Source organism: Apodemus sylvaticus, chromosome 1 (assembly GCF_947179515.1).
Source record: "Apodemus sylvaticus chromosome 1, mApoSyl1.1, whole genome shotgun sequence".
Lineage (NCBI taxonomy): Eukaryota > Metazoa > Chordata > Mammalia > Rodentia > Muridae > Apodemus > Apodemus sylvaticus.
The window spans coordinates 38,655,032-38,669,748 of record NC_067472.1 but is presented as its reverse complement, the minus strand read 5'-3'; positions in this window follow the sequence as shown (position 1 = coordinate 38,669,748).

The window sequence follows — 14,717 nt, the reverse complement described above, 5'->3', positions numbered from 1 at the left end:
AGTCATAGTAAATAATAATTTCAGCAATTATGTATCTATTTTTTCTATGGAAAAGCTGAGAATCTCCTAGCAGGCTTCGATGTTATTTTTCATCCAATTGATTTCTATTAAGACCTGGAAATGAACAGTGAAAGGCTGAATTATTACTTCCTGGTTCATTACCAGTGTGGTGAAATTGTCACTGCTGAGAAATGCTCAAAGGACATAATTTATATATAAACTGACATTTGGAGAACCAAGGCAAAGTAGGCAATCCCTCAGATTACACATTAAGGAAGCAGGAGATGGCTCAGCCAGTAACTTGCTTGATCTACAAGCATGAGTACCTGATGTTGGACCCACAACACCCATGGGAAAGGGCAGAAGTGTCAGCATGTGTCCCCAGTCCCAGTGCTGGAGAGGCAGGAATATGCGGCTCCTTTGAGATTGCTGCTGGCCGGTGAGTCTAGCCAAGCACTGAGCTTCAAGTTCAGTGAGAGACTGTAGTGGCTATTCCTGGTTGTCAACTTGACTATATCTGGAATGAACTACAATGAAGAATTGGAAGGCTCACCTATGATCCTCATGTGGAGGCTCAGAGATACAAGTTTCTGACCTGGATCTTGGCACGGAGATCTTGAAGCATAGTGGCTATGAATTCCAGAAGATTAAGACAAGGAGATCTCCGAGTTCAAGGTCATCTGGGATTAAAGGCATGGAGGCACACGCCTTTAATCTGGGCCACACCCTCTGCTGGAGACCTATATAAGGGCATTGGGAAGAAGATTCAATCTTCCTTACCTGCTTGCCTCGAGGGACTGAGAAAATGCTAGATCCTTGGACTTCCATCCACAGCTGCTGCTGACCATTGTTGGGGAGTTGGACTTCAAGTTGTAAATCATCGACAAATTTCCTAACTATATAGAGACTTCCCATACATTCTGTGACTCTAGAGAACCCTGACTAATACAGAGACCCACTCAAAAAGTCAGGTAGAGGGATTGGAGAGATGGCTCACTGGTTAAGAGTGTGTACTGCTCTTTCCGAGGACTCAGGTTTGGTTCCTAGAACCCATACAGTTGCTCACAGCCACTTGTAACTCCAGTTTCAGGAAATTCAACACCCTTTTTTGGCCTCTGTTGGCACCTGTATGCATGTGCTACACATGCACAATGAGCCACACATGTACATAAAATAGAAACAAATGAAATTTTAAAAATCAGGCAGGGCCCACTCAAGGAAGAGACTTAATATCAACGTCTTGACTCTACATGCACACATGGATGTATACATGCCTGCACACACATGTGTACACAGAAACACACATAGATATTCATACACATATAAATTCCCACAGACAAAAATCTTTTACAGCTGCATAGCAAATGAGTGAATGACTGGATGAATCAATGAAGTTGAACTAAGTTTCCTCAATCTATCTCCTGACTTTTCTTTGTTCTTGAGAAAATATGTTTTCTTGTCATTTTGGCAGCCAATAGAATGGGAAAAAAATTTTTTTCTAACTCCACATCCAAGAGAGGACTAATAGTCAAAATATATAAAGAACTCAGAGGGAAAAAAAAGCTAGGTATCAAGGAACCAAATAACTCAATTTAAAATGGGGGTACAGATCTAAGCAGAGAATTCTCAAAAGAGAAAATTCGAATGGCTGAGAAAAACTTCAAAGCAATGTTCATCACCCTAAGTCATTAGGAAAATCCAAATCAAAACTAGTTTGAGATTTCATCTTACACTTGTTAGAATGGCTAAGATCAATAAAACAACTGACAGCTCATGATGGAGAGAATGTGGAGTGAGGTGAATGGGGACTGCAAACTTGCACAGCTACTGTGGACGTCAATGTGGTGGTTTGTAAGGAAAATAGGAATCAATGTACCCCATGATCTAGCCATACCACACTTGGGCACATACCCAAAAGACACCTTATTCTACCACAGAGACATTTGTTCAACCACATTCACCACTGCTCTATTCATAATAGCCAGAAATGGGGCAGGGTCTTGAAAGATGAATCACTAGTTATGAGCACCAGTTGCTCTTCCTGAGGAGCTGGGTTCAATTCCCACCACCCACATGGCAGCTCATAACTGTCTGTGGCTCTCATTCCTGTATGAGGGATTCCCCCACATTCTCACACAGATATTCATGTAGGCAAAACACCAATGCACATAAAATAAAAAATAAGTAATAGCCAGAAATTGGAAACAACTGAGATAGTCCCCAACAGAAGAATGGATAAATAAAATGTGATTCATTTATAAAGTGGATTTTTACTCAACCATTAAAATTATAAAATTTTGGGGTTAATGGATGGAATGAGAAAAAAATCCTGAATGAGGTAACTCAGCACCAGAAAGACATGCATGGTATGCATTTGCTTTTATGTGGATATTAGCTATTAATTCGGTGATAACCAAGTTACGGTCCATTTAGCCACAGAAGTTAAATATAGAGTAAGGGACTGGAGGACAGACAGATCTTCGTAGGAAAGGGAAATAGAATGGCTATGGATAGATGGGGACATGGGGGTGGATACTAGTATAGGAGGATCCAATGAGGGTAGGAGGGACAGAGAGGATGAGGGACAGGATATAGGGAGAGACAGCTAAAGTTGAGGGTCATTTGAGGGGTAGTGTAGAAACCTAACAGAGTAGAGGATTCACAAAATATATTCACATATGAAGGCAATCTAACTGAAATTGCCAAACAATGGAGGAGGCAGATCCCCAACTGGACAATTCTTGTCACCAAAATGAAGATTCTAGTACCAGGACTGAGTTATATCTGAGTTGTTTGTTGGTCAAAGGGATACCATGGAAACTCTCTACATACCCAAGGCTGCTGCTGAAACTATAGGTTTCTCTCCACCCCAAGAGAGAAAATTCAAATGGCTGAGAAAAACTTCAAAGCAATGTTCATCACCCTAAGTCATTAGGAAAATCCAAATCAAAACTAGTTCTTCAAGATCTCCATGCCAAGATCCAGGTCAGAAACTTGTATCTCTGAGCCTCCAGATGAGGATCATAGGTGAGCCTTCCAATTCTTCATTGTAGTTCATTCCAGATATAGTCAAGTTGACAACCAGGAATAGCCACTACAGTCTCTCACTGAACTTGAAGCTCAGTGCTTGGCTAGACTCACCGGCCAGCAGCAATCTCAAAGGAGCCGCATATTCCTGCCTCTCCAGCACTGGGACTGGGGACACATGCTGACACTTCTGCCCTTTCCCATGGGTGTTGTGGGTCCAACATCAGGTACTCATGCTTGTACTCCAGCAAGGCGCCATTGCTGAAGACAACACCTTCATAACTTGTTGAACTTGGGGGAGTTAAGCTGGTGCCTACATAGAGCCTTCACCCTGACATTCTAGTATCTTTGGTATAGGAAGGTACTCTGCATGTTATCAAAAGAGAAATATAAACACCCAGCCACAAACCTTTTATCTACAATGGTGGACTGATTCAAGATGTGCTAGGACACCGGTGGCCCTAATGTTGTATAACTAACTAATATCTGATTTAACTTAAAGCTCATTCAAAGAGATGGAACACATACCTAATGTTGCTTGGATAACCAAGAACCGGAAACTATATTTGCCAGAGGCATAGGATAAAACTGAACACTACTGTTTTTAAAAAGTAGCAATGAAATGACTCTGAATGACATTCCAATATAATCATAGATCATGCCTTACTCAGCCATCATCAGAGAAGATTCTTCCTGTAGCAGATGGAAATGCATACAGAGAGCTAAGTCAGACATTATGCAGAGACTGATAGATGTTGGAACACCCAGCCCTAAATGGGATGTCTCTATCACATCCCTTGCCTCAGAGCTCAGGAAACCCATGAAAGAGGAAGCAGAAGGAGTGTAAGAACCGGAGGAGATGGAGGACCCCAAGAAAAGAGGTCACCTAAAACAATATTATCAAAATGCATATGAACTCACAGAGAGTGGGGCTGCATGCACAGGCCTGCATGAGTCTGCATCAACTCTCTGCATATATGCTATGGCTTCTAGTTTAGTGTTCTTATAGGATTCCTGAATATGTGAACAAGTGGGTCTCCGACTCTAGGCCTTCTCTTGAGCTCTTTTCCTTCTGATCTTTGTCTTGTCCAACTCCAATGTGTTTGTTTTTGTTTTATATTATCTTATTTTATTATTATCCCCTAGAAGCCTATTTGTTTTCTAATGAAAGACATAAATGGAGTAGATCTGGATAAGAGGTGAGGAAGGGAAGAACTGGGAGGAATAGAGGGAGGGGAAAGAGAGAAAATGAGAGGGGGAGAAAGAGAAGAAGGCAGGAAGGGAAAAAGAGGAGAAAAGGAGAGAAAGAGAGAGAACATGGTTGGCATAATGATGACTAAGATTGTCTCAAAATTGATGACAGACAAAAGGCCATAAAGCCAAGAAGCTCAGCAAAGCCTAAATAAGAGGATGGACACACACACACACACACACACACACACACAGAGGCATTCACTCTCTCTCTCTCTCTCTCTCTCTCTCTCACACACACACACACACACACGCACACACTATATTTCCTATTCAAACTATAGAAAATAAACAGCAGGGCAACTTGAAAGTGTGTGGAATGCCTTCCCTGTGGGAGGTAGGAGGATAAAAAGTAGGTCACACTGCAGAAGTGGGTCACACAGCTCTTCAGAAGTGATGCTACAAGAAAACAAGATAGTTAATGAAGATACAATTAACTCATGGAACTCAGTACCAGTGAAGTAATCCTTTAGAAATAAAAACGTCCTCAGACAAAGAAAATTGGGGCAATTTGTTATTATGAATGCTCTTTAGGGGGCAATAAAGTTACACAGACTGAGAATTTGGGTTTGTACAAAGAACGGATGGATCATGGAGAAAGAAAATACAAAATTAAAATGAATCACATTCTTATAGTTATCTGAAAGAAAAGTATATTCAAGACAATAATGCCAGTATTGTATTTGATAACCATTGTAAAGAGCCTTATTGAGGTGCCATGCCACCTGGTGGGAACTTGGTTTTGACCATATGTGAAGTTTCTCTCCCAGCCTTTGAGTGGGAACTCCTGTATCAGCCATAATCCCTCTACCTAGGGTGGAGTGCTCAAACCAAGGTGAAGCCTATTGTTCTTCCAGGACCTGCAGTTTCCTGAAAAACACTAGCCACCTGTGGAGCAACTGAACTTATTCTGCTGAGAAGCTTCCATATTCCCCCCCACACACACCTGTATATATTGGGAGTTTGTCATTAAACTTTGAGTCCTTGAAGACCAGGTGTTATCTTGGTCTCCATCTCTTTTTTGCCACCTTCCCATACATCACCAGCTTCCCTTCCAGGTAATCCAGTTGATGTAACTGCGGGCAGTTACAAACTATCATTCATAGATAAGAGAAATAAATAATAGCAATGTCTCAAGACACCATGAGGAGGAACGACAATGCATTGCTTTGAAGAACTTAGACTAAACACCCTCAAAGCTGAAGAATGTCCTTTGGGGAGGAGCTTTGGTTGTTTGAGGATGGTTATCTTTACACTCTGGGGTAATGACAACTAACACAGTTGAAAGAGGACAGTTGATATATAGTGAACTTTGGATTATACCTATCCATGCACACAACTCTCAGTAAATCAGAATTTCACTGGCTTGGAGATAGGACCTTTAAAGAGGTCAGTAAATTCAAATCACAGTACTGCACACTCTAAGCCAACATGACTTATGCTCTCACGTCAAGAAGAAACACGGATGCTGGTGTGTGTGTGTGTGTGTGTGTGTGTGTGTGTGCAGAGAGAAGGCTCGAACTGAAGGTAGAGTAAGTAGGCAGCTGCCTGCAAGCAAGAAACCTTTATTTCTTTTGCTTGCAGAAATGTGAGAAATTTATGTTGTCATACCAGATACCATACTCAGCTTTCCATAAAAAATTATAAAGCATGCTTTATAATTAAAAATTATAAAGGAAAAAAGCAAAAGCAAAACTAAACACCAATAAATATATAAAATTAAATAAATCCGAAGAAGCATAGCAAACATCAGAGCCACATGGTTGGGGGAGGAATCACGCTATTCTGGAATTAGATGGTGATTGTTATATAGCCCAGCTCATAAATACACAAGAAAACACTAAGCTAACTATTTACATTAAAAGGGTGAAAATTTTGTTTATGATTCCCTCAGTTAACTTAAAAGACATATAATTATTGATAGTTTTTCCTATACTTTGTATAGTTCCTATACTGATAAAAATAACAATAAATAATTCATTGCAACCAACTTACATATTTATAACAAATGAATGATTGATTTTCACAATTATGATTCTTTTCTTGTCTTTGCCATACATAACACTAACAATAAGAGAATAATCATGTTTTTTCTCAATAAATATTCCCTTAATATTCTCCTCATATAAGAAAATACACTACTTTTGGTGATGCAAAAAATGAATTTGACAACCATCCTAACTTCGTAAAACATAATGGGATAGTTGTAAAATATGACAGCGTGAGAAAGTTCCAAAGCTTACTGAGTACAATGAAGCTCAGGGTTGCAGGAGAACACTTCCAACTACAGTGTTCCAAGAAGGCTTCATGCTAAAGGTGACTTTTTTTAAGTGGTGTTTTTAAGGTGGAATTTTTAAGCTGGCATTTTAGTTGAGCCTTTATTTTGTTTATTTGGCAAATATTGAAAGTGCTTGCTACATTCAAGTCTGTGCCAGATGCTTGGAGAGAAAAATCAGATCAAAATTCAGATCAAATGGTCACTCATCTCACTCTCTGATAAAGCTTGAGAGTGTGGATATGAGAATAAACTTATGTGTGCATTTATTAATGTGTACATACATTTGTGTGCGTGGCCAATGTTAAGTATATAAAGTGATGGGAACCCCAAAGGGTGAGTACATTTCAATAAAATACACAAACATGTTAATATCTATGGACAATCTTTTAGAAAAAACTCAACTGACAAAATATGGCCTTTGGAGTCCTTGTGATCAGGCATCTGGTTGAGTTCCTAGGGGACTTCCTAAATGCTCCACTATTACATTTTCATGTAATTCATTTATATGCTTCATGTTGGCTGTCTTATGCTCACCAGTTAACCTCATCACTTCTTCCATCTCTTCATGGAAGATGCTCTTCACTTAAGCATCAGTTGAAGAAGGATTCTACCTGCAGAGAAAGAAATGGAGAACACAGTACCACACAGTCTAATGGGGTTCTGACTTTTGTGTTTACATTCTCAAGTGCAAAGTTGTAGACCAGCATGGACAACTACACAATTCTATTCATTATATGTACAAATGCTTATGTGTGTGCAATGAGGATATTTAGCTCTTCATTTTTATAAAGGGTTTGATTTTGTGTACGGCAAATAGCAAGTACCCTTGCCTTATCACATGTGTCACAGAGGATGGACGAGGAGAGACATCCAGGGCCTTGCCAGCTTGACGATGTTCCGAGGCGCACCCCCTTTCACTCCACTGAAGGGAAGGGCAAGTTGCTTCACTTTACAGACTCTTATCACTGAGACATGTGAGTCTGTTTGGATCTTGGGTGTAGCATCCTTAAATTGAGTTCTTGGAGTTGCCTATTGAATACCCATAGTTCTGGGTGGTTTCCAGAGAAGTTGGAGACTCTGAAGCAGATGTAAGCTTCCGTGAAAGCTGATCTGGACCATACAACACAGAATGCCAAATGCTATTTGAAACAGCAGATCAGAATGCTCACACAGCAGCAAATAAAAAATGTTCTCATGTGTTTGGAGAAGTCAATCTTCTGTTGCTAAGTATTATTGTTTGGAAGAGAGTTCTAACCTTGCTCTTGAGTCCTTGGGACTGAAGACATGAGACACCAAGTGATCTAAGATGCTTCTTTGGCTCACATAGCCACAGTGTTATAAGTAGGGTATACAAGATCAGTTTAATTGGTCTCCAAAGACACAAATAGCATGTGTGACTCAGACATCCTTACCACTTACCTATGCTGCAGTGACATGCCTTTCTCTGAGCTATGCCCTAGAGCAGCATGGAGAATTCCCCCAACACACATGACTGAACATGTCTAGGTTCCAAATAGCTTTTCATACTCTGTTGGCACTGTGTTTTAGCATTTTAGCCTACTTGTGGCCTTAAGGAACCAAGTAAAAAGGAGATTCTCTGTGTGAACATTAGATTGGGTGTCTAGTTGTCCACTCAGATTGGAAGAAAGCATGACCAGAAGAGTGATCTAAAGTGCTCTATGGATAGCAGCAAGTAGCTTGGTTAGCCCGGACTTTGGTAAATGTATGAAAAATTATATAGGAATTAGTAAAATTTAGGAATTGATAATTTGGGATGAAGAAGGATGTCATGGTTTGAATGGGAATGGTCTCCATAAGCTCAGATGATTGAATACTTGGCCCCCAGTTGGTGGAACTGACTGGGGAGGATTAGGGGGTGTGGCTTTATGGAAGGAGTTATGTCACTGAGGTGGGCTTTGGGGTTTCAGGAAGTGCTTGCCATAGTCCTCCTGTCTCTCTTTCTCTCCTCCTCCTCCTCTCTGCCTTGTGCCTATGGATCAAAGTGTAAGCTTTCAGCCCCTCCTTCAGCACCACACTGCTGCCCGTTACCATGCTCCCTGCCAGGATAGTCAAGGACTCTAAACCTCTGAGACTGTAAGATAAACTCTTTCCTCTATAAGTTGCCTGGGTCATGGTGTCTTGTCACAGCAATAGAAAAGTATGTAATTTAATTCAAGAGATGATGAAAAATATTTTTGCGTAGGCACAGACTCTGGTGGCTAGTTTATATGAATGCTGACCAAAGAACATCCATTTCAGAAAAAAGTTACTAATAATCACCAAACAAAATGCCGCCCTTGCTGGGTGGTGGTGGCACAGGCCTTTAATCCTAGCACTTGGGAGGCAGAGGCAGGCAGATTTCTGATTTCAAGGCTAGCCTGGTCTACAGAATGAGTTCCAGGACAATGCTGTCTCCAAAAAACAACAACAACAACAACAACAACAACAACAACAATAAAACCAAAAAACAACTACAAAAAAAAATGCTGCCCTTATGACTACAGCCATAGTGGATGATAATTATTCCATGGGCTCATGAAGAAAGTGAATAAAAATATTATACCTATCTTCAAAACATGGGCCATACCCCACCCCATGGTGCTCTAGTTAGTTATGCCAGCATCCTTCTCTACATGGACTAAACCTCTGAACTGTAAGGCAGCCTTGATTAAGTGTTTTCCTTTATAAGAGTAGCCATGATCATTATGTCTTTTCACAGCAATGGAAACTCTAATTAAGACTCTGTGTGTGTGTGTGTGTGTGTGTGTGTGTGTGTGTGTGTGTGTGTGTATGTGTGTGTGTGTAAGAGAGAGAGAGAGAGAGAGAAAGAGAGAGAGAGAGATGTTACAGTCTATAGTTTTTATTTATTTATTAATTATTATTATTATTATTAAAGCTCTCATTTTTAACAACAAAAGGACCAGGAGAATAGGCTTCACATCAATAGGAGTCGTTGATGGTAATATACACCTGTCCTTTGAGGCAGTTAGCTTAATAAAACAGTGAACCTACTGGGGACTCAAAGACTGTGAGATGGGACAGCACCGTGTGGCTTTGTGGTGTTACACTCCATGATAGAAAGTCCAAAGCACCAACCAATGCACAATGCCATTTTTCCATAACCAACTGTTACATATCTAAGGACCAACAGGGGATTTTGTTTTTTGTTTTTTGTTTTTGTTTGTTTGTTTTCCAGTACTTGTAATGGAAAACTCACTTTTTTCTCGCCAAAGAAAGAAAGATGATCTGCTTCGGATCATCTCTTGCCAACCAGGGACTATTACCACATAGTCAGCAGCACTGGCCATTTTAAAACTCTCCTTTGAAAAACAGTTAGGCCTGCTAGCAAGAACACGCAATTCTGTAATTCGGGAAAAGAGACCATTACTCTCCAGGAGGCCACTGCAAAGAGAAGCCTGAGTTTTACGGGGTACACCTGATCGGTGCTTCAGAGGGGGTTGCTGGGAGCCTCACCGAGTTTGAAATTTGCAGTATCTTTTGAACAGATTATAGTCACAGACTTTGTTGCTGTAAGCTGAGAGTTGCTGATAGGTTTCCTGACTCTTGCCACTTTTAGTTTCCTAGTAATTTGTAAACCTCAGATGACGAGTCTTAGACTATTCTTCCTTAAAATGCAAAGTGAATTCTGTTTCCTTAAGAGGACCTTAACCAATATATCTAGGACTCATGAGTGTGTGTGTATGTGATGGAGTGGGGTTGCATGTATGTTGTGTATATGTATGCACATGTGCATGTATGTAAAGAGGTCAGAGGTCGATGTTGGGTGTCTTCCTCAGTTGCCCTCCAGCTTATTTTTTTGAGGCATGGTCTCTCACTGAATCAGCCTGGCTGTCCAATAAGCTCCACCTCTCAGATCTTACCACATGCAACCCTTCCCACTGCCAGGGTTACAAATGAGAGGCACAGTGCCCAGATTTTTGTGGGTGCTGAAGATCCAACTCAGGTTCTCATGCTTCTGTGGAAGATACTTTCCTTCTAAGCCATATCTACAGGTCCCCTCTCCTGCAATTATTTTTTTTAATTCCTCCAATATACCCAACTAATAATTACTCCCAAGAACTGTTCCTTGTAGCAAAAAAAAAAAAAAAAAAAAAAAAAAAAAAAAAAGAAAGAAAGAAAAAAAAAGAAAAAAGAAAAGAATGCAAAGGGCACAGAGAGGAAGAAAGGGTGGAAGCTAGGCAACTATGCTTCTTTTTGGCAGCCAGGTGCCAACCACCCTGAACCTGAAATCGCTTTATGAATGCTCTGTGAGTGGACTGACTCATTTTGGCTTCTTCTGATTCTAGAGACATGCTCAGTAAGCTCCTTTTCTCCAGCGTCACTGAGTCGGTCTTCCCATCAGTCATGAAAGCTCCTCCCCTGCGTCTGATAAGCCAGGTCCTCTCTCCTTCTTCAGGTTTAAGCTTCAATGGTATCACCAAGCAGGCTTTTCTGACAACACTGTCTAAAGCTGTATACACATTGACTCATTGACTCACGCTGGTGCTGTATATAACTTGGGTTCTGCCTTTGTGTCATATATTAGAATTTTTATTTACAAACCTGTCTCTTGTCTCTGTCTCTTCATGATAATGTAAGCTCTACATTACAGGCTGACCACCATTTTCTCTCATCATCTGATACCCAGCATCTACCACAATGCTTTAGACTCAAGAATACGCTTATTAAAACCTGTAGAATAACTAAGTAAAACTGGTTTAGGCCTTGTCATCTCAGAGATGATTTTTTAAGACCTTCCTATCCATATTCCCATATCTCATCTTTGCCATTGTTGTTGCTGTTGTTGTTGCTGATGCTGTTTTTTTTTTTCTTGTTCTGATGACTTGGAAGCTGGGACCACAGGAAGAATAGTTCTTACAATCAGTAGACATCAAGTAAGGAACTAGTCTTTGGCATACCTTCCTAAATCTCAGACGATACATCTCTATGAAGGTTATACTGCAAGTCAAGAGGATAATTCAACATTTCCCAGGGAAAATTCATCATTTTTATAGCTAATTTAGCCTAATATTAATGTTGATGGGTCTCAGAGGTGGTTTAAAACATGGAAAAAGGAGGAAACTGAGAAATAAGGTATTTTTATTACAATATTTCTTAAATTTTTTGGAAAGAGGAATTATACAAAGACCATAGTGGTTTGAATGCAAACTGTCCCCCATAGTCTTCGGTATTTGGTTTCAGTTGTGTGGTGGTGTTTGGGGAGGTTTAGTTTGTGCAGCCTTGGAGACCGGCTTTGAGATGAATAGCCTCACACCACTTCTGTTACACCTCAGTTTCCCTCTCCTTGTTCCCAGATGTGAGCCATCATCATCTCCTGGTCCCGTTGCTTTGCTTATCTTACCCCCCTTGTTATCTTATCCGCCCCTAACCCTAAACCAAAATATATTCTCTCTTCCCTAACTTCCCTTTGGTCACAGCATTTTATCTCAGCAACAGAAAAAGTAAAGGTCTGGTCTTAGGGTTTTACTACTGTGAACAGCCACCATGACCAAGGCAAGTCTTATAAAGGACAACATTTAATTGGGGCTGACTTACAGGTTCAGAGTCCATTATCATCAAAGCAGGAACATGGAAGCATCCAGGCAGGCACAGTGAAGGAGGAGCTGACATCAGTTCTACATTTTCATCTGAAAGCTGCTAGCAGGATATTGATTTGCAGGTAGCTAAGGTGAAGCTCTTAAAGCCCACACCCATAGTGACACACCTACTCCAACAAGGCTACACCTACTCCAACAGGGCCATACTTTCTAATAGTGTCACTCCCTGGGCTGAGCATCTACAAACCATCACAGTAACTAAGAGAAATACAATTAAACTTCTACTTACCTTTACAATTTTGGCTATAACTTAATGTTTTCATCTGTCAGTTTTGTTTAAAATTATTTATTCATCCTTTTTCTTTGTTTGTTTGTTTGTTTTGGTTTTTTGGATTTGGTTTTTTGGAGACAGGGTTTCTTTGTATAGCCCTGGCTGTCCTGGAGCTCACTCTGTAGACCAGGCTGGCCTCAAACTCAGAAATCCTCCTGCCTCTGCCTCCCACAGTACTGAGATTACAGGTGTGTGCTACCACCGCCCTGCTATTCATCCTTTTAAAAGGCATAATACTAAGAAATATCCTATGACCATTTGGAATCTTTCACACATGAGAAGTATGTATTGGGTTGCCCTAGGAGAGGAAACTTTCCCTCTGCTGTTTCCATGCGCAAGTCCTGGGTTGGCTTTTTCTCTCTAGCCATTTTCCCCTGTTCTTTCCTAATGATTACATCAGGGGTCTCCTGGGCCTCAGTGGCAAAGAAAACAAAGTAAAGGAACGGGATCATTTGGAACCATAAAATACTAATGAAAAGAGTCATCTCTTAGCAGCAAAGCCATTCACGTGACTAGTATCTTCATGAATCCTAACAGTAGCATAAATTGGTCTTTTGGTAGCATTCACCTACTTGTTCAGGTTAAAAGCAGTTCATGCTCTATGAGATTGCTTACACTGTGGTTTAATGCTCTTTGCACATGGTAAGCCTATTTCAGTTCGATAGTGTTTTACCTAGCTCTCCATTTACTATTGTTCTTTTTATGCCGATTGATGAGCAATACTGCTTCCCTTATTCACAGACATAAGCAACCATCAGGCCAGTGCCGCCCCGCCCCCCCCAGCTTAAAGATGCTAACACGGCTCTCTTAACTGTATTCCAACAATTAGTCTAATGAAATGCTAGATGTGTCAACTAAAGATAACAATAGATGACATTAGCATTCTCCAGCAATTTTGTGGCTTTTTAAAAGTAGCCCTTATACATGAAGTCTTGTGTTAGTGGAAATAAAGCAATATACTCAAACCAAGGTATTTACCAAGATTCCCACACTCATTGCATACCTTTATTTAATCACAATATCATAACCAAGTACTTAAAATTGAATATTTGTTTTTAGGTGTGAGGCCAATGCTAAGGTCTTACACATGCTAGGCAGGCACTGTCTCAATGAGTAATATTTTGAGCCAACACTTTCTTTATTGGATTTTTAGACAAGGACTCACTGTGTAACACAAGGTAGACTGGAACTTATTATGTAGTCCATTGTGGGCTTGAACTCACAATTCTCCAGTCCTTCCCCTTTACAGCGTGGAGATGCACAGTTGGGCCACCTTGCTGAGGTGATGAAATGAGCTTCCTATGTTAGTAAACATATCTAGCAAATATTATAAGAGCATATGAACCTTGTTTAATGTTATCACAAGGTAGACTTCAAATAAAAATAGGTGAAATACATATACAAAGTAAGTAGATTAATACAAAGAGTAAAGACATGACCAGAATCCAAAGCCTCTTCTTTTCACAGGTCATTAAATCTAGTCCACTATCCAGCCTTGTTCCTTCTAGGACCTGACATATACATTAGGATTTTTGTTTCTTTGTGTTTGGAGTATCCAGTAAGGCTTAGAACATGTATGTATGCATACATATTTTTTCTTTTTATTTGTTTGAGGTACATATGTGATGTGCTATGTATGTGTTCACATATGCTTGTTTAAGAATGCATATGGAGGTCCCCAATTAATACTGGGAATATTCTTTTTTGTTGTTTTTTGTTTTTTGTTTTTGATTTGTTTTTGTTTTTGGAAACAGGGTTTCTCTGTGTAGCTCCGGCTGTCCTGGAACTCACTCTGTAGACCAGGCTGGCCTCGAACTCAGAGATCCGCTTGCCTCTGCCTCTCAAGTGCTGGGATTAAAGGTGTGTGCCACCACTGCCCAGCCAGGAATATTCTTAAATTACTCTTCCGTTGTATGCTTTGATGCAAGGTCTCTCCCTCAAACCCAGAGCTAGCCAACTTGGATAGTCTAGTTGGCCAGTGTACTTAAAGAATCTTCTGCCTTCACCATCCAGTACTGGATCTACATGCAGAGTACAATACCCACATGGCACTCAAATAGTTTAAAGTATTCCAGCTCCTAGGATGTTTATTTAGAGGTCCAATTATATCCATTAATTCTATCAAACAGAGATAATCATTAGCAACCTTTTTAGTTTATAGACTTCTACTCAGTTGTAAATAAAATAAATATGTACAAGTTTGGTGCAGAGGTACTATTTTTTTCAAATACAGTTACTTATTTTGGATTCACCTAGCCATGGGTAGAATTTG